General features: G+C 48.1%; 1 protein-coding gene and 1 non-coding gene across 7 annotated transcripts in view; both read right to left on the bottom strand.

Annotated features, from left to right (window-relative positions):
• Syt6 (synaptotagmin 6) overlaps positions 1–27,345 on the bottom strand; it is a 62,725-nt gene that overhangs the window by 15,834 nt on the left and 19,546 nt on the right. The gene's annotated exons all lie outside the window — the stretch shown is intronic.
• Positions 10,673–10,779, bottom strand: LOC141415161 (U6 spliceosomal RNA). Its single transcript, XR_012440175.1, has one exon. It is a non-coding gene; the product is annotated as a U6 spliceosomal RNA (small nuclear RNA).

Genomic DNA, 27,345 nt, shown 5'->3' with positions numbered 1-27,345 from the left:
AGGGCTGGGGCCAGAGCTGAACATTTGTACAGTCAGCTACATCATCCACTATCCAGGACCTCCTGGTCTCCATAGAGCCAGCCATACAAGACTAATTCTTGTGGAGCTCAACCTTGAATGCATCTCCACTGTTGGGGGCTCCCAGCAGCTCTGAGTGGCAGGATTGGTGCCACAAATTCCTTGAATATCCTCAGGTTGAAAGCCTCACTCAGCTAGTTGGACCCCAGACTCTTGGGAGAATGCTCCTTACTTTCCACCTGCAGTAGAGCCCCTGTCAGCTCACTAGGGAGCATGTAATGATAACCCTGGCTCTTCCAGCCCTTACACTGCACTGCATCCATTTGTACATCATTGGTTGATCCATTTTGGTGTTTTGTGTGTATGTGTGTGTGTGTGTGTGTGTGTGTATGTGTGTGTGTATGGTACTAGAGGTTGAAGTCAGGGTTTTGGACTTGCTAGGCAGGTGGTCTACCACTTGAGCCATGACCCTCAGCCCTTTTTGCTCTGGTTATTCCAGAGCTAGGATCATGTGTTTATTTTTTTTTTTTTGCCCAGGTGACTTGGACTACGACCCTTCTACTTTATGCTTTGTGCTGTCCCTAGGATGACAGGAACACAGTTTTTTCCATTGAGATGGGGTCTTGCAAACTTTTCCACCTTCACTGGCCTAGAAACTGGATCCTCCCAATCTCAGCCTCCCTAGTAGGTAGGATTACAGGCATGAATCACTGGTGCCCACCTCTTTGGTACATTCTTATTTGCTGAGTGACTGTGGAGCATGGTGTTTTGTGAAGCATATACGGTACCTACACACATATAATCTAGTAGGATGTGACCAGTTCTAGGAAGTTCCTAGGATCCCCATCTTCCTCAGGTGTGCTTTCTGTGTCCTTAATCCCCTCATCAAGGAAGGGAGACACAGAAGCTGCCCCATGCCCCATCATTGTGGGAATGTGACTGCCCTGTCCTGTAGCAGGGATCAGATCTGTGTATATCTAACTGAATGTCCCATCTCTGACAGAGGTACAAGCAGAAGCTCAATTTCTTTTATTTCTCCTTAACACCCACACAAGATTTAATCCTGCCCAAAGTTCCAGAAACCCTTTCAGACTGGCTAAGAACCACAACAGGAGCTAGTACCGCACAGTGCCCACGTGCCTGGCATTCTGCTGCATCCTTTGCTAAATTCTCTCAGTGAGCCTCAGCCCAGCCCTCAGAGGTAGGTGCTCTTATTATCCTCACTGCACACAGGAAAAAGCGATGTGAAGCTAAGGATTCATCATCCAAGGTTGCATGAGTAGTGAGTGCTTTGGTGCCAGACTTTCATACATCATTGTAGCTTCTCAGAGACCCTCAGTGGCTCTTTTTGTTTGGTTTCTGAATCAAGACTCACCTTAGCTTGCATTGGGGCTCTCACCGATGGAGTCTGTCTTACCTCCTCACCTTATTCTCTCTCTCCCCCTCCTCTTGGCCAACCCCTGCTCCACTAGGGTGATATTACCTGGGAAGAATTCTGGAAGCTCCTACAGCACCTCTGAGAGGGAATAATCAAAGCTGCTGTCACCATGTCCTCACTACTGCCATGCTACAGAAACAGAGTGGCATTTCATAGTATATCTCCTCTGGGAAGTCTGAGTTGGTTTGTTTATGGACCTGGGAGACTTGCCTCAGGGTAAATAGAGTCTCCCAGGGCTCTACGAATGGCTGATTTCCTCCAGGGGGTACACTGGCCCACAGGACCCCCTGTTTCTGCTGAGATACCCTTTCTCACAGGACTATGGCAGCTAGGGACATATAGGTGGTGGGTCTGGAGTATATGGAGTCCCCAGCCCCTGCAACCAGTGGTGACTTCCACCTTCCACAGGTCCATCTATGGGCCCACACAGGTGAAAGAACCGGGAGTAAACGGGACTAAGGGCCTGAAGCCTAGCTTGGGGGTGCTTCTGCATTGGGAGACTGGGCTGATCTTGGCTCAGTGGCTTGAAGGAATATTGCCCCTCTGCACATGAAGGTCACAGAGGACTGAGTTATTTGATGACGGAAAATAACTAGGTGAATTCTGAGTAAATGGAGAGGTAGGAGTCAAGCAAACAAAGATACTATCTCCTGGTAGCCACCCTTCCTCTGGGAAGGCAGGCCCCATCTCAGCTTCAGCTGCCTGTGCCCTGCCCAATCTGCCTCAACCTGTTTCAGGAAATTTTAGCCCCAAATCCTATGCGTCTTACCAGCCTTTATCTTCATTAGGAGTGTTTGATACTTTGACCTTTAATAAAAACCAGAGTGACCAGGGGCCACAGAGCAGCCTGCATCTTAAATTGCTTTCATCTCCACTGCTGTCAGAGTTTGCCTTAAGCCCCTGACTGGTAATGAGCTCCCAGGGCAGGAGAGGTCATTGCTGTCCATGAAGCAGCAGAAACCAGTTCAGCCCTGTAGACTCCCAACCCAGGGGCAGATAGGATGGATCAGAGCTCACAGAGTTCAGGAGCAGCTGGCTCAAAGTCTTGGTTAGTGCTCGTTGCTGGAGGGCCTGCAGCCGGGGGAGGAGAAGCCAGGAAGTTGGTTCCTGGAGAAATCGCTCCTTAGTTGCAACCCATAATAGCATGTTCCCTGGTTGCAGAGCCCAGGGAACCTGAGCAGTGAGCTTCTGAAGGTCCATCCATTGCAGTACTGCTCTTGCAGTCCAGAGTTCACTGACACATTTCTTTCTCCTTGATGCACTCACATAGCCCCAGGCAGGCATTAAAAAAAAAAAAAATTCTATCTCTGGGCTTCCAGACAAGAGAAGTGAGCCACGAGTCAAGAGATCCCAGCTATTAGTCCCTCTGCCACTAGTTAGCTGTGAGACCTTGAGCAAGTCATTTTTCATTTCTGTGCTCTTGTCTGTGAATGGAGGGGTAGTACTAGATGATCTGTCTTGCTAGCTTAAAGAACCAAGGATTCACACTAGAAAATCTCATGGCCAACCATCACCAACTGAGATAGCCCACGGACACTTAACTGGCATCCATGGCCCACCTCAAGGAATCTAGCAATTTTGTTTTGAAGTCTAAATGCTCTCATTCCTTCAGCCCCATGGCCCAAGAACGTCCTACTAGCATGCTTCTTCCTAAATAGGCAATGAATGGTGTCTATGCTCCAGTCTGCCTTGGGAATCCAGGATGAGCAAAGAAGGAGGATGCTTGCCCATCTCTTAGAGAACACTTCTTGTCTCTTAATCACTAAGTGGCTTGTCTGAATCTCTCATCATCAGCAGAGAAGCATCCGCTACACTTTCAGGAGTACAACAGACCTAAAAAGGATCGCAGAAGCACTGGGCAGGAAGTACTGTTAAGTTACTCAGGACCAACGAAGCCTGGAAGAGAGATAGGGTAGAAGCCAATTTGGCTTCAAGAGATAAAGAAACATCCAGTGAGCATCACTGCTGTGTGGCCTCAGGCTCAAGACTGGAGTTCAGGCATGGAGGCCAGATTCAGAGCTAGGCTGCCTCCCTTGGTACCTGTGCAGGTAGCAACCAAGGCCTTCTCTTCATAGCACAGGCTACAGCCATAACTTTTACATTAATTTCGGAATAAGATGGGGATATTCATAGGCCCTTGGAGGGTGGGGATGGAGTCTGACTTTATTCATCATTTTGCCTCTCCTGTCTACCCCAGTGTCTAAAGTACAGAAGTCATAAAAAATGGTTGAGAGGATAGATTTGGAATCAGGCAACTCTGAGTCCAAATTTTGGCTCTGGCTCTTTTGAGTAGCTTGACTTACTTGCTCTTTCATAGTCTTGGTTTGCTAACCTGTCAGATGGGGTTGATATAGGACCTCCTTCCTTATGTATTAGTAATAAAAATGTAATTATTATTACTATTAGAAAGAATTCATGGATAGGAACAGGGGACAGAAAGGCATATAAGCAAGACCTACTGCTTGGTATAATAACAGAGATGCAATAAAAGAGGTCTAGACTGGATGTATAAGAGGACAAGAAATCTGCCAGGTGTTCCATGATAGAATACTCAGAGTGGGTGATATTTGATAGGCTCTAGATAGGTGAGTAGAAGCAGCTGGCTAGCAGAGGAAAACAAGCCAGGGCATTCCAGGCAGAGGGATCAGCAGAGCATGAAGACACAGAGAGACACGAGTGTTCATGGCACACGAAAGGTTCCATGTGGCCAGAGGTTATGACAGCGGGGGATGGGGACAGAGAGCAGCCCATATGAGGTGGGAACAGGAGAAGGACCCAGCCTTGCCTCCCTCATGGCCATACTTAGGCATTTGCCTTTGATTCTGTGGGTGATGGAAGATTGTCTCTACACCTGCTCTTCCTTTTCTGTTTCCTATTCAGTCCATGCTGTCACCTTCCCCCCCTGCCCAGTCATCCACACCAGAGACTGTTTTAGTGTGTGTCTTTCATTCATTACACACCTTATAAATGCTTGAGAATCTGGAGAGATAGCCAGTCTCAGTACCCTCCCCTGGCCCCACACTCCAGAAGCTTGCATTCTAGAGGAGGGAGACAAAGATAAACCAACCAAGATGCATCTAAGGGAACCAGAGTAACATCAGGCGAGAGGCTACAGAGTGGTTTGATAGATAAGGAGAAGACAGCAGCTAAGCGTGGAAGGAGAGAGCTCAGTAGAGCGGCTGGGGGAAGGGCATGTGGCTTAGTCCTGGGTGCAGTGAGGAATAAGGAACAGGGATAGGGGAGGCTATGGGGAAGTCAAGAGAAGTCTTGGGGGTCTTTGGATTTCATTCCCTGTGAAAAGCAGAGGAAGAGAAGCAGTTTAGAGGTCTCAGAATGAACAGCGGGGGAAGAGAGGAAATGAGTGATGACAGAGTCTGTGCCCACCCACAGCCCCAGATCTTGTCACTTCTCAAGCCGTGTTGACTCCCCTCCAGGTGTCCCCAGATCCTCAGGTCCTCTGCTTCTCTCCCCACTGCACTATCTCAGCTCTGGCTGGCACCCTGTCTCCCCGGACCTCTGCTTCTTTCTAACTCTGCCCACCCACTTCAATCCATCTTCCTTGCTAGAACCAGGAGATTGCTCTCCTGCTCCAAATTCTCCAACGGTTTCCCATTTAACACTTGTTTTGAAGTTGGACATCTTCTTTTTCAAAGGAAATGTTATCCAAAAGTTCAAATCTATACAACAGATGAAAAGTGGCTCTGAATCAGGGCACCAGAGATCCTACCTGTCACCCTCAAGCTCCCTCTTTGGAGCATCATATCCACAGGATTGAATAGCATTTAAGCTTCTTTGTGAATTGGCCCTTTCCTTCCCGCCAGCCTTGTTTCCACCATCCTGCCCCAGGATGATCATGAAAACTATGAACATTTATTGAGTGTTTATCATGTGCAGCCCTGTCTTAAGTGTTAATCCATAGTAAGCCGTATAATCTTCACAGAAGCCTTGCGATGCGTGCAGTTAGCATCCCCGCTTCTCACACGGGGACACTGAAGTACAATGAGGTTATGCAACCGGCCCAAGGACACACAGCTCCTGATGGCACAGCTGGGATGTGAGCCACAGCTCAGGAACTGATGTTTTAGCTGCTACACTATCCTACCTCTACGTCCCCATCCCCAAACTCTCTGAGGTCTTTTTGCATCTCTATGCCTCACCCTGTTGCTCCCATGGTCTGGAATCACCCCTTCCTGTCTCTGAGCATCCTGGATGACTCTTGTCTTTCCAGGCCAGCTGTCCTGTTTTCTCCTTTGGGTCACTTCCTCTGAATCCCTGGTCTGGTTTGAGGGTGTGCTCCCATTGTCCCTGGGTGGTACAGGCCTAGGGATAAGTGTGACAAGTGCCCTATTGCAAAGGCAGCACATATGTGAGACAAAACCAGCAGGATCTGGAAACCCACTAGATGAGAGGGCTGTGGTAGAGGGGAGGGAAGACTGACACCTGGCCTGCCCCGTATCCCTGTGGCTGGCTTAGCTCCCTGCTGGGAGAGAGATCCGTGGTGGCTGTTACTGCCAAGAGGAAACTCCTGCTGTGAGCACCAGGCTTGGGTGATGTGGGTTGGTTCCTTGTACCTCCTCATGCTTGGGCTTTTGGGGTTGCAGCAAGAATGCAGAGGCTGGCTGAGGTGGAAGGGTGGTTGTGATGGTTCACTTTGCTCACTCGGGGCTTCCTGCTAGGTACTGTGGCAGCTTCTGTTTATTCTGAGTTCCATGCTTGCTTTTTCTCTCAAGTGCTTTTCTACCACAAAGGCCTTGAAGCATTATGAATAAATGACCAACCAGAATCAAGGTGCCTTAAACAAACTCAGTATGTTCTAGCTTTAGCCAGCCTCAAACTATGTTGTGGACGCCAAGAGCTCAGGATGACTATGGAGAGGGGGGTCCTCTTGCTCTTGGGGAGCAGAGGTGAAAGAAGGAGGGGTGAGGACCTCCAGACCAGGTTTGGTTCCAGAGACATCAGTGGATGCACATGTTTCTGTGTCTGAGCATCTTCAAGGACACACATGGTTTTTCTTAGAAGCCGTCCTCAGCCTCTCCTTTGAACTTGCCCTTGAAAAGAGGCTTGTGCTTCCCATGCACCATTACTTTTGGGCAAGTATCTATGAGTCAGAATCACACTGGGAGGTGCAGCTCTCTTCCTAATGACTTGAAGAAGGTGGGTGGAGAGGGAGAGGGGATTCGAGGGGGTGGACAGGAGTGTGAATTTGGGGGAAATTCTGGAAGAAAAGGAGGCAATGCCTGGTCAAGTCACAGACTGTTCCATGGGTACTCGTCCATTAGAGGCCAAAGTCAAGGACTTCACCTCAGATTTGCTCCCACCACTGGTTCTTCATTAATGACACTTGGAGTGGTGGGAGGGAGTAAACAACACATTAATGACATTAATGAGGAGAATCTGTCTTCATTTCTTGCCACAAATTGTCCTGCCGGGTGGCTGTCAGGCAGCTGTCAGTTCCCCTGGGAAGAAGGCCAGCAATTCGATCCGCTCTCTGTGCCTCCCTGGGTGGTGACATCAGGGGCTCTATCAGGAGGGAAGATCTCTGGTCCCAGTGGGGTGGTCCCCTGGGGCAACTGAGTAACGTTCCTGCAAACAGGTGGCTGGTGGCTGAGAACAGCTTTAGTCTCAGCCAAGGTGCATAGTTGACTGTGACTCTACTCTGTTGTTTCCTTGGGGATGGGCACCATGAACATTTAGAGTGTTTTGGTTTTTTTTTCGGCAGCACTAGGGTTTGAACTCAGGGCCTCATGCTTGATAGGCAGGTGTTCTTACCCCTTGAGCCATTCTGCCAGTCCTGTTTTTGTCATGAGTTTTTTCGAAACAGGGTCTCAAGAACTATTTGCCTGGGCTGGCTTAGAACCTTGACCCTCCTGATCTCTATCTCCTGAGTAGCTAGAATTACAGGTGTGAGTTATTGACACCCAGCTAACATTTAGATCTTTACCCTCTCCTGCTCCCCCTGCTCCAAATCCTTGCAGTCTTGCTGAACCTCTGTCAGGTCCTCTTCCCCCACCTCTGGCTGGTCCTGCTCAGTCTCCTTGCATCCCTGCTCTGCACCGTGCAGATGGTCAGGACTCAGACCCAGGCCACTGTCCCTTTGTTCATCCTAATGCAATGTCCATGGTCATCACTCCTGAATTTATGGACCCTCCAGACCTCTCTTCCAGGCTCCAGACTCATAGATCCAACATGACGTCACCATGTGGCTGTCTCACAGAAGCCAAAGACTTCTCAGGGGCTCAAAAGTGACCTTTTCAGCTTCCAATTCCATTCTCCCTTTTTTTCTCCCAGCTTGGTAAAATGGTCCTTCCATCTGCCCCATTACTCAAGCCAGAAAGGAGGTACCATTACAGATTCTGCCTTCCTCTCTCTTTGGCATTCAGTCCCTCACCAAGCCCTACCAATTCTGTGTTTTCATCTCCTGTGCCACAAGGTGACCAAATCCTATCTACTTGTGTGCTGGGAGTGCCTCCTCACTGACTTCCCTGCTACACTTCGGCCAGAGTGCTGTTCTCCAAATGTAAGAAGGACTGCTGCACACCTCTGTTTAAAAACGCTCCAATGCCTTCCTCGCATTAGGAATAAAATCCTAAATCCTTACCAAGACCTTCAGCAACGTGGACATTTAGGGCTAACTGTTCAGGCTCCCCCAGGCCAGGGTTCTCTTTGCCATGCTCAGCCTCACAGACTTTTAGCTCCTTCCTCCTCTTAGACTTTGCACACTCTGTTCCCTTTGCCAATTTTTTTGGCAGCACTGGGATTTGAACTCAGGGCCTCCAACTTGCTAGATAGGTGTTCTACCACTTGAGTCATTCCCCTAGCCCTATTTGCTTTTTGGTTTATTTTTCAGGTAGGGTTTCATGCTTTTTGCCTTCTGCATAACTGGGACTACAGATAGGTGCCACTACTGCCCTGCTTAGTTTTTGAGATAGGGTCTCTCTAACTTTGGCCAAGGCTGGCCTTGAACTGCATTTCTCCTACCTCCACCTCCAAAGTAGCTGGGATTTGCTGATCATGGCCCGTGGCACACACTCACTCGTTCAGGCCTCTCTCTCCATCCCATCCCACTCCAGACTGTGTGTTTCAAAGGACCAGGACTGGGTCTGTTTTACCAGGATGAGGATGAGGAAAATGAGGTGCCCAGATACAAAAGTGAGTGAGGTGCTCCCTCTCAGGTTCATGTGTATTACCAAGAGTGAGCGCCCTTTAAATCCTGGCCCTCAGTGCCCTGTTTGCCACGCCCATGGTCTTGACCCTGTATTTCACTCTCCACTGTATTCCCTCTACTGAGCACTCTGCCTGACAAATATTTGTTGAACTAATGAGCAGTCCAGCTTTGTGGGCTCACCTGGTTAAGAAGGTGGGAAAAAGAATTGGTGACAGGGACAGGTGCCTGTTCAGCCTCTGGGTTTCCCCAGGAGAGTCGCAGTGGGTAACGAGATGGTTTCAGGGTGGAGCCTTATAGGTGGTCCCCATTGATTCCATTGAGTCACTTTGGGAACCGGGGCACTCAAGAGCTACAGAATCAGACTCTCTGAAAGTGAGCCTCGATGTGTGAATATTGACAAACTCTCCAGGTGAGTCTTAAGTATTCCTGGTTTGTAACGTAAGGCAAGGGGAGAGACCCTGAGGCTTCCCTAAGTCAGAACCTACTGGAATCACCACTGCACGGACCTGTCCCAGTGTAACCCAGGTCCTTAGATATCAGTGCTACCAAAAAGTTATGACTGTAAACAGGCCCATTCTCCTTGGTTAGGTGCAAACAAGCGTTCCGATGACTGAAGCCTGGGTTGGTCATTGCCTGTGTGTGGAGTGGCTTGTCCTTGTCACCCTTGGTCTCTTTCTGTGCACCATATGGTACACTGCAGAGTTCAGTTTTAGCAAAAGGTGCCTCACCCAAATATAGAGGGTTTAAAAGAATTAGATATCCAATAATGATAGCATTTAAAGATAACTGACACCCTTCTGTAAATATTCATTATTGCAACAGCTCTGAATAAGAACTTCTGCAGTTCTTGGAGTTTCAGAAATGTCCCCTCACCAGGGGGGCAGGGCCCAGCAATCTGTGTTTCAGCAGACTCTAGGCAAATCAGAGAACTGACAACCATTGCCTCTATCTAATTAAAAGAACCAACAGACACACACTGGCCAGGGTTTTGAAGTTTCTTCTTTTCACTTACTTATTTTGGTAATCAAAGCCAAAGTAAAGAGAGGAGAAAGGGACTAACAGTAGTGGATTTTCTAGTGTGGGTTATCTATACTAGTGTGTGGGGACCATGCTGGGTACTTACTTAATAGACATTAAATTCATTCCAGGAGATGAGGGTGGGGACGGGGGGAAGAGGGGAGAAATGCCCCAAACATTGTATGCACATATAAATCAAAGAAAAAAATAAAAATAAATAAAATAAGTTCATTCCACTCATACTGCATTTTTCAGAGGAACTCAGAACTGTCACCACCTTGTACTGAAATTCACGGGGATTAAAGAAATCTCAGTGTGGCAAGTTCAGATTTTGTCACAGAAAGGTCACATCTGAAGGCCTGGCTCTTCGCCATCTCACCCAGCCTCCTCTGAAATTGTGGGTGCCTCACCCCATCTTCTGCTCTGGTCATGGAGGATCAGAGGTACTTAAGATACTAGAGGATCACATACTAAAGGTGAAATTTCTTTGCATTCTGGAAGCAAAAAGTGTTAGACTTACAGAAGTCATCTTCCTTTCCCTGCTGCCATCTGCCTCCTTTTGGAGACTAATGTCACCCTGTGATACAGATTGGGAGACGATTCAGATCCTGTTCACTTTAACCAGCTAGTGTGGCACCCTGGCTTCAGCCTGTCATTTCTCATGACATAGTCTCACCAAGTGCTAAACGTCTCCAGTGGTCACTTCCTTGTGGACAGGAAGAAGCTTCCAGCAGCAGGCAGAATCCCTGGGTCAGAGCTCTTGTCACCATGTAGCAGCCCAGAGGAAGGACCTGGTGCTTTCTGCACAAGTCTCTCCACCTGAGCCACCCAGAGTGCAGCCACCTGCACTGCAAGGCTGGAACCTCATCTCTGAAGAAGTTCTGAGCAAGGGTAGTGTCCCCTCCATCTCCTGTAGATCTGGACTTTTATTTTCTTGCTCCCTTAGGTCTTGTGGTGGCGGAAGGACGTGGTCTGCCATCCTTACGGGCTTCTCAAGATTCATTCCCTTAGTGTGGGAATGAAGTCAGTTCTTTTTTTTTTTTTAACACTTCACAAATTTGCGTGTCATCCTTGCGCAGGGGCCGTGCTAATCTTCTCTGTATCGTTCCAATTTTAGTATATGTGCTGCTGAAGCGAGCGCCGAGGTCAGTTCTAATCACATGTCACTAGGTGACAAGAGGCCACCAGTGATGCATCAACTTCTGAAGTTCCAGCTTTCAAGCAGGACCACACTAAACTTAACCAATACCTCTTTGAAAAAACTCACTCCCACTTTTTCCAGTATTGACACCCTAGAACTCAGGACATTCTCACCTGAATGTCTTACCCAATGCCTCTGGGGCCATTTTGTCTTTGGCTCCTGGCTCCTGCCTTTGGTTACATCATAACTGAAGTAGTTTGCCTTCAAAGGCTGTATCCCCTTTTACTCCATGATATCTTCTCCAAAAGAAACTCAGTTTCCCTGGCCTTCTAAAATTTTCAGCCATCTTCGTGGCCTTCATCTAGACCCATGGTTATCTAGCAAAAACAAGCACCTGATTTGGAGTCTGGTGGGAAACTGGAGTCCTGGCCCTTTATTTAACCAGAGGGGAGGGATCACAAGTCTGCTTGTCATGCTTGGAGTGGCTACTTACTGAGCAGGTGCTCTGGGCCCCTGATTTGGAGGTGTACAAGGGACAATAGGGAGGATCTGTCCAGTGCTAGTAGACAAGGCAAAATTGACACACAGCAAGCACTCAATGTGTTTGTGAACCACAGTGTCCCTGCACCACTGGTGGGCTGAGGGGTCAGCTGTGCCCTGTAGAGTCAGCAAGAGGAAGAGGAAGGGCAGCTGCTATGGGGCTGTCCTTGGGTAGAGGTTGGAAATGAAGGCATCTCCTGGCCTTGGTTCCAGAGGCCACAGTTGTCTTCGGGGACACTGTGATATTTGCAAGCCACCTCCTTCCCTCCCAGCCCTGTGGTTCCCTCCCTAACCATTAGACCTTCAGTAGTGAGACTGGGAGGACTTCTTGTGAGCCTTCTCAGGCTTCAGGGTGCAGCTAAGGTATCCTAGTAACAGATGCACTTAGGGGAAACGGTCAACTCAGAGCCAAGCCTGGGTTCAAATCCTGACTGTGCTGCTAACCAGCAGAATGATGTTGGGCAAGTCACTGTGCCTCCTGAGCTGTGGTTCCCAAAGCTGTAAAACAAAACCACTATTCACTCATGAAATCAGGGTGGATATGAGGATCGAGGCGTGAATGCACTTGAAATGCCTTGCGTGGCATCTAATGCAGAGTGACTCTTCAGACATTTCATCAACTTTAGGCACCTTCTTGATGCGTCCTGCTCTGGAGCTGTCTGACAGCGGTTGACTCTAGTCATCTCTGAGTTGCATTTTGACACTACATCACTGGAAGGAGATGAGAGGGGAGGAAGAAACACGGCTCCAGGACCTCAATGATGCCAAAGGAGGGAGAGCGCTCTTTGCTGTGAAATTGCTCTGAAGCAGACCTCAGGCCTCCCCTCCCCCTCTGCATGCCTGGGAGGACGATGATGAAATGGCAGATTAACTCCATTATTGTAACTCCTCCAAACATTAGAGGCTGCGCGTGTTCTGCGAGAGCCGGCTAATGGCACCCACTGGTGAGCAGATGACACTAATGGTTACTTTCTCCCTTCCAGGAAGAGTGAGGAGGGAGTGAGGCCCAGGGACTATGAATTTTCCAGACTCTGTCAGCCCTGATACCAGAGCCCAGGCTGGGCTTGCCCACATATCACAGAAGTTTCTAGATCCTTTCTTCCTCCTGGAAGATCCTCCTCTTTGCACCAAAGGAGCCTGGGAAAACTACTAGCTTAAGAATAGCCTCACCTGGTGTCAGGGCAGGCTGTACCCACAGGCCAGCTCTGGCCCTCCGACTGGCTGTCCCTGGCGTTCTTTCTTCTGAGGGGGCCTGGTTCTTCCTGAAACTCAGGCTCCTTCTCCAACTCAGGCTCAGCTTTTCCTGGCCTCCCACACAGCCACTCGTGTTTCCTCTCTCACCTCTTCCTGCCTCTGCCACCCCCATCTGCCTCTCTCACACCAGACCCAGATTCTCCTATCTGCCTCTGCTGAGGCCACTCTTCCTCAAGGAGGCAGGCCCCAAATGAGAGTGAAGCTGCCTGTTTCCAGCAGACCCAGGCCTCTTCCCAGGAAAATGGGGAAATCACAGATTCCCAGAACTGGGATGACTCCTATAAACCACCATGCACACACCCAGGTTCTGCCAAATACCCCAGCAGCTCTGTTCCAGCCACCTCCCCTGTCTGCCTCACTCACGCCTCTGTAAGGGTTTCCTAACCAGTCCATGCAAAGTGAGTGGTTTCAGAGAATTGTGTTAGAAGTCAAATCTCTTCAAGATTGTGAAGATCCCTTCTTTGATCCTACAGATCAGAAAACAGGCTTCAAAGCACTGTACGGCTCAGTTGATGCTAGGTGGAGCTTCCTGACTCCTACGCCATGCTGGATCCCCTTTCTCTTATGTCCCAGTGCTGTCTTACATGTGTAAACTGAGCAGCTACTGGATGTGGGCCAGAGTTCAGGGATGCAAGGCACACACAAAGAAACAAGCCTGAGGGGTGGCAATGGGAAGTCTAGTGGCCTGGAATACAGGGGACTGCCTGCCTTGTCCACAGTAAAGGATGATGCCAAGAAAAACCCCCTAACATCCCTGCTCATAGGCCTCACTCACTGGGTGCTTCCTGTAGACCAGGCACTTGACTAAGAGCCTCGTGCAGATTCTCTCCTTTCAGCCTCAATTTTATGGAGTAGGATTCTTACCATGTTTTCAGATGAGGAAACAGCACAGAGATGTGAAGATAGCCTGTTTAGTTAAAGAGGAGGGAGACATGGCTCCAGTTCACGTTACCCAGTGTTTTGGTTTCCCTGATGCTTCTGGAATCCTAAGTAGTGTGTTGCTCATTTGAAAATTTCTCTTTAAAAGAATCTCATGTATTTGTCACAACAAACTTATGAGCTAGGTTTTATGAGCACCCCACTTTACAGATGAAGGAACTGAGACTTAGAGGTGTGAGTAAGGTCTCAGAATTCAAAGACCTTGCTCTGAACTGCCTTCATGAACATCACGATTGTGAGATGTTTTCTTGGTATGACCTTGCTAGAAAATTCCCTTTCTCTTAGGACTAGGGATGGCTTTGTCTTTCCTAAGCATCTGGTTTGTTTTTATTTAAAGGACACCGGAAGTCTGCGAGTACATTTCCCTTTGTGTTAGCTGCTAGAATGCTTCAAGTCACACACGGCAGCGTTTGAACGGCAGGGGTTGTCTAGTGGCTTCTCGGGACTCCATCTTTATTTTTTCACTTATCTCTTTGCTACTTTTGTGTGTGATTAACTCATTGTTAATCTTGTTACGTGCTTTGTGTGCTAGCTACACAGTGACAAAAATAAATGAAAGTTCTTATTGCTGTGCAACCTAGGACAACTCAGTTAGTTCCTCTTAATTTTCTCTACCTGCAGAATTGGAATAATTCCTCCTACAAAAACTTGCTGAAGATTAAATGAAACAGTAGACATAAAACGACTATAAATTCAGCAGTTCTATGTAAAGGGAGGTGGGATGGTTAACATTCTACTATTAATAACAAGATGGAGACCCTGTACCTGGGTGCCACAAGTGGGCTGGACACAGGATGGGGAGGACAGGGAGGACCTGGCTGGCTGGGACCCAATCCCAAGTCCCTGGGAAGACATCCAGAGCTGTGGGGTGGGAAGGAGCAGCTGCTGCCACCCTGGTGGGGGACACAGAGCTGTGTCAGACTCATGTTGTCAATCCTGGAGTCAGGCTTCAGCTGTCCCTGCTGCTCTGTCTGCGGAAGAGCTGACTGACAAAGAGAGACAGGTGGCAGCTCCAGGGGCCCCCCGTGGCTCCCAGGGGAAGGCCAATGGTTCCCTGTGAGGCTGTAGGACCCTCCAGAGACTTCCAAGATGCTTCAACCTCACGGCCTGGGAAGAGGGACCAGTTGCTCACCCATTCCAAACATCTCAGAAAACCCAGAAGTTCTCTGAGGACAGAGGAACAGCTGGCTGTGGCCTATGGTGAGAAGGCTGCCTCTGAGCCTGCACCTGCCAGTCTCCTTCCTCCTGATTTCCACATTGGATCCTTCCCTTCTTCCCAGAATCACTTACTCCCAGAACTTTCCAGGTCTCACCAGCCAATGCATCACCACCCCACCCCACCCGCTGCAAGCCTACAGCACACTCTAGAGCATGTAGTTGTCCCCAAGGAGTCATGTGACTTTCTCAGCATGGAAGGATGGGGATTGGTCAAAATGTGAATTGTTGTGTTCTCAGGACAGTAGGCTTAGTGTGAAATTCCTTCCTTCCTTCCTTTTTCCTTCCCTTTCTCTTTCCCTCTTTCCTTCCTTCCCTCCCTCCCTCTTTCACCCTTTCTTTTTTTGTAGCTTTCTGTAATTTTTTAACTATCTAAAACAAGTTGGCCCTGTGCCCAGCAGGGAAAAATATATTAATTATACAGTGTTTAAAGAACCCCCATCTCAATTTTGGTTCTCCTCTCCACCACTTTAAACCATGGGACTCCAGGGAATTTCCTCACTATAAAATGTCATACTGATTCTTACTGTATTGAGAAGGTTATGTAAGATAAAGTACCTGGGAAGTTCCTTTGGTACTGGAGTTTGAACTCAGGGCCTTGCACTTGCTAGGAGATATTCTACCACTTAAGCCATACTCCTAGCATCTTTTTGCTTTGGTTACTTTTCAGGTAGGATCACACATTTTTGCCTGTACTGACCTTTGACTGTGATCCTCCCACCTACAGCTTCCTGAATAACTAGAATTACAGGCGTGAGCCATTGAACCCAGCTGCAAAGTTATTAATAACCATATTAGGAATTATTTGTGTTAGATTCAGAAGCAATAAACTGTGACTAGAACCTAGGAAAGCCTTTTCTTGTTGAGGTTTTATTTTGCCCTAATCACAGCCCTGTCATAGAAGTTATTTTCCACATTTGACTACTGAGGAAACAGAGAGGTGGTGTGATTTGTCTGAGACCACATGGCAGGAGGAGGCTTCAAGGCCTGGACTTCTGACTCCTACTTACCTGCAGGGCTGGCATCAAGTCTGCCCTTGGATCCAAATCCCTTGCAAGCCTGGTGGATCCTGACTGATGACTCAGGTGACTATATGGCCTCAAACAGTTCTACTCTCTTACAGCTTCCCCATGAGTAAAACAAAGAGAAAATCTTTATCTTTCTTTTATAGCACTTGACACAATCTGAAGTGTACTCAGTTTGGAGCTTATTATAGCCACCCTTATGTATATCAATAAGTTGCATAAACTTTAGGACAAAAGATCTCCTCAAAATTCTTCTCTTCCAATGGGCAAGTGAACTAAACAGAATTTTCTCAAAAGAAGAAATTCAAATGGCCAAAAAACACATAAAAAATGCTCATCTCTAGCATCATCTCTAGTGATGAATTAGTCATCACTTTAATAAGGATGCTGTATTGCTCTAGCAATAAAGGAAATGCAAATTAAAACCACACTAAGATTCCACCTCACCCCTGTTAGAATAGCCATCATCAGCAACACCACCAACAACAGGTGTTGGCGAGGATGCGGGGAAAAAGGAACCCTCTTACACTGTTGGTGGGAATGTAGACTAGTACAACCACTCTGGAAAAAAATTTGGAGGCTACTTAAAAAGCTAGACATTGATCTACCATTTGATCCAGCAATACCACTCTTGGGGATATACCCAAAAGACTGTGACACAGGTTACTCCAGAGGCACCTGCACACCCATGTTTATTGCGGCACTATTCACAATAGCCAAGTATGGAAACAGCCAAGATGCCCCAGCACTGACGAATGGATTAAGAAAATGTGGTATCTATACACAATGGAATTTTATGCAGCCATGAAGAAGAACGAAATGTTATCATTCGCTGGTAAATGGATGGATTTGGAGAACATCATTCTGAGTGAGGTTAGCCTGGTCCAAAAGACCAAAAATCGTATGTTCTCTCTCATATGCGGACATTAGTTCAAGGGCAAACACAACAATGGGATTGGACTTTGATCACAAGATAAAAGCGAGAGCACACAAGGGAGGGGTGAGGATAGGTAAGACACCTAAAAAACCAGATAGCATTTGTTGTCCTCAATGCAGAGAAACTAAAGCAGATACCTTAAAAGCAATTGAGGCCAATAGGAAAAGGGGACCAGGAACTAGAGAAAAGGTGAGATCAAAAAGAATTAACCTAGAAGGTAACACACACGCACAGGAAATCAATGCAAGTCAACTCCCTGTATAGCTATCCTTATCTCAACTAGCAAAAACCCTTGGTCCTTCCTATTATTGCTTATACTCTCTCTTCAACAAAATTAGAGATAAGGGCAGAATAGTTTCTGCCGGGTAGCGAGGGGTAAGTGGGGGTAAGAGGGGGTAAGGGAGGGGTGGGGGGAAGCGGGGAGAAATGACCCAAACATTGTATTCACATATGAATAAAATAAAAATTAAAGAAAAATCTCTTCCAAATGGAGTCTCTTAGAAGAACCAAAAAGTGTCCCCCTCTGGGATAGCTAGAGTCATCTGTAGAAGATAGGAGTCAAACAGAATGGAAGGAGACCGAGGCTCACTGCTTCCCCAGTGTGGGATGGATCCAGTGTATGTGTGTTTGTATGCGTGTTTGTGTGTGTGTGTGACACACATGGGGCGGCCAGGGTTCCCGCTTCAGCTGGCTGGACTGGAAGTAGGCAGCTTCTTTTTTCCTATCTCATGTAAAAGCAAACAGAGTTCAGCCAGACTTTCTCTGATAAAAATTTCCAAATCTGGTTAAGGGAATATTCTTCCTTAAGGAACACTCACTCCCTAAAGAGAGAAAGAGCTGGGTGTCTGCCCAGCTTTGGATAGGATTTATTTAAAAAAAAAAAAAAAAAAAGAAAGAAAGAAAGAAAAGAAAAAGCTTCGTCAGCAGGACTTAGAACTATGAAGGTGTTGGCAAACTGACTTTTCCCCTTGTCTAGTTTTACACCCAAATCTATACAAAAGGCCCAGAAACAACATGAAAGTTTGGTTCTTGTGATTTCCTTTCAAAAGCCACCTCAGAGTCCCAGCCCCACCTTTCAGAATGCCAGCAGGGCATGCCCCCACCCATATAGACTCTCCAGGACCCCCTCTGGGCCCCCAACACTTTCTGTGGCCCTCCTTCTGCACTTCAGCTTCCCAGCTCACTTCAACTGTTAATCTGATGTGCTAATCCTGGGGAGACACGGCCAGGGCTCCTTAAGGTGTCACTCTTGCAGGGCCCTCAAGAGTGACTCAGCTGGAGATGGTTCTAACAATGTGGGCGAGGTATTTTTAAGTAGGTGCCTCAAGTTACAAAGCCAGCGCTGTCCCCAACTTCTCAAGAAGGAAAATGTATCTTACTTTATTATGATACACCACAGAGCTGTTTTTCTGTCTCTGGAAGTTGGACTGCTCCTTGCCAATGGCCAATGAGTCACTAAGAGAGATGAGTCAACTAAAGGCACAGTGGACTCTCCTACCCTGTGGGGAAGAAGGCCAAGCCAGCACTGCTCGGGGTGGGGCAACAGGACCAACTTCTCCCCACACAGGTGGCCTCCCCTAGTCAAACAAAATATGGAGCTTTCCTGGTGGGTCACCAGGTGGGGAGGGTGGTTGAAGCACTCTCAGGACTCCCCCTTTTCCCTTGGGGGTTTCTCTTTGGTTCAGGCTGCCCCTCACAATCTGCCCTATACACTCTGCCAAGCTCCAACCCAAGTGTACACCCAAATCCTTCTCTTGCTTCCCTCGACACCCCTGAAATGTAAAAAGGAACTTGTGTAAATACCAGGGGTGGACAAAAGAAAATAAGTCTGGGCAAGGCAGTGACACCGCCTGTGAGTCCTCAGGCCCTGGGCACCAGCTCTGGAGGTGGGACTGACTCTTTATTGCCTCTCCCCGGCAGCTCTTTGCCCATTTCTGGGGAGCAGCAACCCCCCTTTTCTCCACATTTATCTGTGCTCTCCTAATAGCCTACCTGTTTCCTGGCAGAGGCCCTATCCATTCCTCCACTTGGGCCCCCATCTCAGGCTTCAGTTTGGTGGGAAGGACTGCAGCCCCATACTCCTCTACAGAAGAAATGCCTCCTGCACACTCAGGGAAATGGCCATAGGAGACCCTCAGAGTACCAATGTCACAGCAATTCTCAGGTAACAAGTGAAAACAAATGTCTTAAAACCACAATGGCCTTCTGATCACATTGTTGGGTTTGGAGGAGCAGAGAAGGGACTAGATCTGAGCCTGGACTGGGGCCCAGAGAACAAAATCACGCTGGACAGCTTTAAGAAGAGCCTCGTGTGTCGTTTGTTTGCTCTTGCAGCCTGGAATTAAGGGGAAAGTGGAGAGGAGGGGACAGGGTATAGGAGCAGTCACTCTATGGGAGGAGCCCGTGTAGGCAGTGTGTGTGTACCACTGGGCAGTGCGAGGGTAAACACCCACCCTCTCACAACAGACCTTCAGTCAGGTGCTGCCCACTCGCCTGAGCTGGGTGGAGCTGGGTTGGTGTCCCCTGACCGGGTCAGTGAAGGAGTCACCTCCAGAGACTGAGAACATGATATGTTAGAAGGGGCAGAAAAATGGGAACATGTACGCTCCTGTCCCAGGCAGAAAGAGAGACAGAAGGGAAGGATCAGAACACATCCTGCAGGCCCCACTCTCCTGGCTTTGGCTCTTGCCATTTGCTGACCCTGTGACCTTGAGCCACATGGTGGTGGTAAAGATTGCATGTCAACTATGGCACTTAAGATGGCACACAGGAAGCTAAGGAGCCCCAGACACTTAACCAGCAGTGATAATTCTGCACCTCTCAGCCCCTCCTGGTCTCACCTCCACTTCCACTATCCCAATGTTATGTTGTTGTGTGGACAACATAAAGCAGCTCCTAGAGAAACCAATCCCAAAGTCAGGGATGTTGGTGAAGTCCAAGCTGGGTCACGTCCAGACATCAGCAGATGTCTAAAGTGACAGCTACGGAAATCTTTGGTGGTCTTCTACAGGCTGTGAAGACTGAGGACAATGCTAGTTGTGCCGGGCAGAGAGGGCTGAGGCCTAATCATTTTGCCCAGTCCACCTGTCTCTGTGGCTGCCTCTCACCCTCATCCCAAGATTTCCCAGGGAAATCTGTCCATCCCAGGTTTTCATGCAGCCCTAGAGAGATCCTCAAGGTCTCGGGAACTTTGTCCAGCAAGGAAGAGATTAAATATTCATGGAGAATGAGTAGGTGTCAATTCAGACATGAGAGGAAAATGTGGCTACAGGGGACCACTGATGAGGAAGAATGAGGGCCAGATGGGCATGGGGTTGGCAGGGGAGCTGGGAGATAAACAGGGGCTGGCTGACATAGAGAACACGTTTTTCTAGGTTGTTGTTGACACCAAAACAGCATAAAAATATGCTAGCCACTGGACAAGGGTGATCTAGACACCACAGCTCACTGCGTCTCCTTCCTCCTCCAAGGTATAATTATTTATGAACAATGGGGATATTTTGAGTTGGGGGTTAGTTGGCTCAGTGCCAAGGCACTGTGATGAATGGCCTTTCTTTCTGTCTTACTTTTCCTGCTGACGTTGCTTGTTCTTTGCCCTGTTTCCAGTCTCAGCGGACTTTACTTGCATGGAGGCAGAGATGTGGTCTTGGCACTGTGCCTCTTCTACACCCTCACTCCCTGGACCCCCGATCTACAGGACAGAGGCCACGGCACAGAATGAAGGTAGTGAGTGGACAGCGGCCTGAGAGTGAAAGTGGAGAGGAATGAAGATAAAGGAACAGTTCAAAACACCCAGAGCAAGGCAGGCGGTAGGAAAGGCACACACTGGAGGGCTCATGAGACCTGGGACTCACCAAGCCCCTGGGCAAGTTGTATGACTTCCCTGGTCTAACTTGCTCATCTGTGGCAGGTGGAAGTTGGGTCAGATCATCTGTGAGACCCATACCAGCCTTGACTTTCTCTAAGTCCGTGAGAACATGGAGTCAGAACACTGTGGTCCACAGAAAATAGAAGTCCCTCGGGAATGGCCCCAAATGTCCCAAGTTAGTTGCTATACTGGTCACGTTACACCCTATGACCCTCATCTCTCTGAATTTCCACTGATTGAGAGAACTCAATGTTGATCCCTTCCCCCTGAATGAATCCTGGAGTTTGAACATCCATGACAGTGTCCAAAGGGAATGTTTGGCTGTTGCTTTCCTTGTGACCAAACCGTCTCCCTCTGGGGAAAATGTCACTGTGTGTTATCAGGTGATGGAAGCAGCAGACAAATGCATATGCTCTATACAGCAAGGCGGGGAGTGGGGGTTGGGGGGAGGAGCACAGAAAGCTCATGGTATTGGAGGAACAGATTTTTGTTGATGCGTAAGCTTGTTGGAAGAGCTTGTTCCCTAATGATTTCCCATTCATTCTCGTGTAAAGGGAAGATTAGATATTAGATACCACTGAGAGGCACAGAATACCAATGAAGGGTCCATAGGGCAGGGGCCGGGGCAGGATGTGCTGTGGCAAGCCACGAGGTTAGGGAGAGGTAAATCAGGGCTGCAGTGTGGTCACTGCCAGGAAACAGGCTTCAGTGGGCAGCAGGGCTGTCTGGATGCAAAGGGACTTGTCAAGTGGAGTGTGGAGCTATCTCCAGTGTTCTGAGCCTTGGGCAGTCATGGGCTATTTCTTCTGAAGCTGCAAGGAAGGACCTATTGAGAAAGGCCAAGTTTAGAAAAGACTTAAATAACACCCACGGCCACGAGATTGGTTACTGAGCAACTCTGCTTAAGGCCAGGTCAGAGCTCTGTCTGCACCAATTAGCTTTGTTTCCCAGTATCCCGTGGGAAACCTCTAACCCTGTGTATGCAACCGCGGCCTCAGGGTCCAAACGGCACAAGTGAAAGCGTGTAAAGGGGTCTGTGCACATGCACCACCCCTGCAGAAGGAAGGGCCCATGGAGCTGGGGCCCTCACTTGCGGTGGGAGTGTGTGGCTCACAGCCGGGAGCCACATAGGGCTCTGCGGAGGGCTGCCCGTGGGATGGAGCTTAGCCCTACACTTGAGCCATTGGTGGGCTCTCAGCATCCCTTTTCTAGAGAAGCCTTTGTCCCTTGGCCAGCACAAGAAGTCAAGATCTGTTGGCTTTGGAACCTGGGGCTGGATATAGGGAGCCTCGTTCACGGGACCTGGGCTCCTTACTGCCCGGGGTGGAAGAAGAACATGGGGAAGGGGCCTGACAGAGGGGTTGCCCAGGAGGGCAGAGCAATCTGAGAATAATGAGGATAATGAGGCCAGGCCCGAGGGAGTAGGGGGTAAATGAGCATCCAGCAGAGGCAATCAGGCAGTGAGCAGCTCCCACCGAGCAGCAAGTAAACAAGGGAGCTCTACAGCCCATTGATGATGACTGGGTGGCTCTGACTCAGGAGAATGGGGATAGGCCATCTGGAAAGCCACAGCCAGGGCTTACCAGGGCTGCTGGAAGGGCAGGGCAGGGCACGGCAGGGCTGGCCAGCTTTGTGCATTATTCAGATCATTCTGGTACAGGGCCGTGCTGGGCAGCAGTCTTTATAGCTGTGAGCAGACGCTGAGTCCCAGGGGGCTGACTTTGCACCTCCTGGGGCTTCCATGTGACCCTGACTGACCCTACAGTCCTCTTTGGCAAGCTCTTCCTCTCAGCCTGGCTTCATTCTGCAAGCAAGAGTCCACATACTTGGGGGTTTAAAGCAGAATTCTAGGGATACTGAGGCCTTGCTGCAAAGTCCTGATGGATCAGGTTGTCTTGGGTCTGACAAGACCCAAGTGTCTTGTCTGAGTGTGCTTAGTTGCTCACTCCACTCGTCCTGCTCCTGCCCCAGCTTCTCCCTTAGCTCCCACATGGCACATACACCCAGCTGGCATGCTGCAAAACCAACCTTCCTAGGCCTTTACATCCCATTGCAAAGTCTATCCCTCTCCAGAAAGATTCTCCACAATAACACATCCCTGTCCCCATCTTCCACAAATGTCCTTTCCCAATCAGGTTCCCCCAAAACAGCTCCAGTTAGGAACATGGTGATCACTTGACACTGGAGATCTGGTCAATTCTCAGTCTGCCTCCTGCTTTATCAGTGATAGCAGCTTCCCCCTCCTCCTGGAAATACTTTCTTGTTGCCCAAGACTTGGTACCTTCTAGCTTCCAGGCCCAATTGCTGGTATTTCCCCGTGGGCCTACATCAAACATGGGAGTGCCTAAGGCTCAAGCCAGGGTCCTCTTCTCTATTGAAACCTTTTCCCATTGGGATCCAGATGATCTCATGACTTTTAGCACTGTTTATATGCTACACTTCTTCTTTCTAAATTTCTTTTTTGTTTTGCAGTACTGGGTCTTGAATTCAAGGCCTACACCTTGAGCAACTCTACCAGCCCTATTTTTGTGATGGTGTTTTTCGAGATAGGGTCTTGAGACCTATTTGCCCAGGCCTTGAATCGTGATCCTCCTGATCTCTGCCTCCCGAGTACCGAGGATTACAGGTGTGAGCCACTGGTGCCCAGCTTCTAAATTTATTTCTTTAGTGAGGCCTTGCTCCTGGACTTTATTCTCAGAGAGTTTTTTTTTTGGTGGTACTGGGGTTTGAACTCAGAGCCTCACACTTGCTAGGCAGGTGCTTTACCACTTGAGCCACTTTACCAGCTGCTCCTGGACTCTAGGTTCTAGATCCAACTTCCTACTTATCACCTCCACTTGGATGTCCAAAAACATATCATATCTAGCCTGCCCAAACCTGAGCTTGTGATCTTCCTTCCCTAATGGGCTCTCTAGAGTTTTTAAACTCAACAGTGATTCCATCTTGAGCTGTTCAGGCTGAAAATCGTGATTCTTCTCTGTCCATGTACCTTAGACACTTCGCCCAAACTGTCAACAAATGCTACTTCTGAAATCTATCTGGATATTAGCCACATCTTATACCTCCACCACCATCTTTCATGGCAATGGTTTCCCAGTTGACTTCCCTGCCTTTACTCTCATGGTGTCATCCATTCCCAACCTACCAGTTACAGTGATCCCTTTCAAGTTTTGGTTGTAGAACTTCACTAACCACTAGCCCCCTTCTTCTCTCACTTCATCTTTTTCTCTCTCTTCACACCCCATTTCTGCTTCAGCCACACAAACCCCCTTGCTGGTCTTTGAATAGCCAGGTGCCCCCTCCCATCTCAGTGTCTTTCTCTATGCCTATATCTCTGTTCTTCCAGGACAGCTCAGATGCCCCACCTCAGGGAGGTCTTCCTTGAGATTCCTGTTTTACCCTACAGTCACTCCTTCAATCTACCTTCCTTGACCCCAGCACTCCCTGTCACATGCCCCTGCTTAATTTTTTCCAAGTTATTTTATCACTCCTAGGCATAGTAGTGATAAACTCCTCCACTTCGCCTCCCCTCACGAGGCATAATTTCCCTGTCAGCAGGGACTTTATTTACTGCCTCATCCCAGTTCCTGGGCTGTGCTCGGCACCTGACAGGTTCTCAGACAAATGTGAACAAATAGCTTGGGCCTCTTCCTCCTTGAACTCCCTCAGCTTCATTTCCTGTTGGCCCTCTTCCTGCTTGGTACTCTTTACTGCTTCCCACCCCCCAGCTTCTTCCTTCATTCTGAATGTGTGTGTTCCTCAAAGTTCAGTTCTTCTTCCTGGATTCTCCTTCTGCCATTGGCATCCCCCATCCCACTCCATCACTCTCCTGGCTTCAATGATCACTTCTCTTTCCCCTTTTCCTTTTAAGCAACTGTGTTCTTTTGATTACATTTTAACTTGCTCTGAAACTGCTGTTCAACTGCAAACTCCTTGAGAGTAAGGACTATGTTTAGTCTCTTCAACACCTAGGTGTTCTGGGACTCAGGACCATTCTTGGAGGATGCATGGAGGACGTCCTGCGTGGATCAGTCTCCACTCACTTCCCTCTTGCTCCTCCAGGTCAGGCTAGACCTGGGAGCCTGCGGTCTAAGGTGGAGCTCAGCTGCTGGCCAGCAAGCTTCTGGGAGGTTCCCAGGGTAATTTAATGAGTCATAGCAGATCAATTAGCTGACTCTCCCAGCTGTACTTGAAAACCATTCTGTGGACACTCTTACTTTGAGTATGTGGGTGTGACAAGAGGATGTCACCAGAAGTTTTCTGGTAAAGAGGGCAATTTCATTCCAAGGGGCCCGCCTTCCTTTGACAAGCTGGGTCAGTGAGGATCTGCAAGGCCCCAGGACAACAGAGCTACTTTCCTGCCTCCTTCATCAGACTGTGAGGCTGTGAAGACAGGACTGGAGTTGAAGGCATTATGCACCCATCCTGATGCCTGATACATAGTAACCTGCAAGTGCTTATTACACCATGAAAAGAAACCCAATCTTAAATAGAGTGGTTCTCCCTAGAACCTCCTCCCAATGCAGAAAACAGAAAAACTTACCCCCCTACCTCTGATTCATTGTTTATCCCTCTCTGGCCTTCACTATCATCAAACCTTAGCCAAAAACCGACCTTTTCTAGAAGTTCTCCAGACCAATCTTGTCTGACTCTGTTTCTTTTCTCTGTCTCTCCCGAACAAGGTTGCAATAGAGGGCAGCTTGTATAGCTGTGCATGACTGTGTTGTAAGTACTTCAAATTGGTCTGTACTCATGGTGGGCCCAGCTTATGAGGGACTTGGGAATTTGGGGCTTCCTGGAATGCTCTAGAGTTCCTATCAGCCTGGGCATTCTGAGGCAGGGCTCTTTCTTTGCCACCTCTTCCATAGCTTAGCCCAAGGCTCTGTATCCAACAACTGCTCAATGACGCCCCTGACCCGTATATTATTGACACTCAATAAATGTTTGTTAAATGAGGAAAGAATAAAGGGTCAATGTTTATAGGCAGAATATGGGGAACAGTTAAAGGAATCTAAATGTCAACACAAATGCTGCCCTCTAAAACCACCAGATTTTGAATTGAACCAGGGAACCTAACCAGACCACAAAGAAAAAAACTAAACAGACTTCTGAATCCCTTGACAAATGGCACAACTTCGGAGTCTATTTCCTGTCCCAAGATACAATATAACCACATTGCCCTCGGGTCATGCAAGGATCATGGGATACTTCAAAGATCTGGGTGACACTGGCTAAGTCACTTAACACTGAACCTTCATTTCTGTGTTTACATAGAGAAGACAATCATAAGAGTTATGGTGAGGATGAAATGTGACAAACAGTAGGTTCTTGGCACCCAGTAGGACTTTAATAAGTAATCTCACACAATCCCACTAAATGTGGGATCTGAAGGGAGGCAGGTAGGAGGGAGCTGAGTGTAGGCGTAGAACTGTGCCACATGTTAAAAAGAGGAAGAAAGCTTATTGGTGCCTCCCTTCCTCCCCCATGGCAGAAACCCTCTGGACACTCCCCAGGGCCTGAAGAGAGGACAGATTCTCACTGTCATTCAAAGGAGGAGAGTGTATGTCTGCAAAACCAGCCTAGTGGCCTGCCATCCTCAGGTTTAGGCCTCTACTATGGAGACCATGCTCCCAGGAACTAGATACCTTTGTCCATGAAACCAAGAGAGCCAAGAACTTTTCTATGGGAGAAGCTGAGAATCTTTGAATTTTGGAGATGATTTAATGCAGAGGGAATTAGCCTTAGAGAGGACAAGTTACTTTTTCAAGGTTACACAAAGAACCCATACATAACCTAGATGAGAAATTAAAAAAAGGAATATAGCAGGCCCTCCTACCTCATCCATGGTTTCAGCTACCCACAGTCAACCACTGTCCAAAAATATTAATTGGAAAATTCCAGAAATAAATAATTCATATGTTTTAAATTACATGGCACCTGAGTAGAAGGATGAAACCTTGCGTCTCAGTCCCCATCCCTACCATCCCTTTATGCAATGTATACACACTGTATGTACTACCCACCCATTAGTCACTTAGTAAATTATCTTGGTTATTGGGAAGACTGGGGTACCATCCAGGTTACCCCTATTTTACTTAATAGCTCAAAGCACAAGAGCAGTGATGCTGTCTATTGTATTGCAGCACAATGTTATCATTAATCTATTTTATTTTAGTTATTATTGTTAATCTCTTACTGTGCTTAATTTAGAATTTTAACTATATCATAGGTATGCATGAATAGGAGAAGACATAGTACACAGAGGGTTCGGTACTATCTGGGGTTTCAGATATCCATAGGGGTCTTGGAACACATCCTTTTTGCATAAGGGGGGACCATTGTAATAATATCTAACAACCAGTTAGAACAAGTGGCACAGACCAAAGTGGACAGTCAGGCCTGGGAGTGGTAGAAAAGTGGGGAAGGTACTTGGCAGGCTGTGCCCTACAGTGCTGCCCTGGGTAACTTTTACATTATATATATATAACTAGATATGTTACCCATATGGGCTAGGGGCCATTAACATCCATATTTTTCTGATCTTGAAACTGAGGCACAGTTTGGATAACATCCTGAGGTCTCAGAGCTAGCAAGTCCAGGAGCTAGAGCACAGCACAGGGTTGTTTGGCTCCAAAGCCTGAGTTCTGTCTGTACAGCAATACTCAGACCAAGGCTGGGGGTTCTCCCATCACCTAAAGCCTCCCTTCTTATTGCACACCCTGAGTCCAGATTTCCTGAAAGTACACAGAACACTGCATCATCCTCAAACAACACACACACACACGTAT

Source organism: Castor canadensis, chromosome 12, assembly GCF_047511655.1.
Source record: "Castor canadensis chromosome 12, mCasCan1.hap1v2, whole genome shotgun sequence".
Lineage (NCBI taxonomy): Eukaryota > Metazoa > Chordata > Mammalia > Rodentia > Castoridae > Castor > Castor canadensis.
Note: the sequence above shows the minus strand (reverse complement) of the source record. Positions and strands in the feature narration are given on the sequence as shown.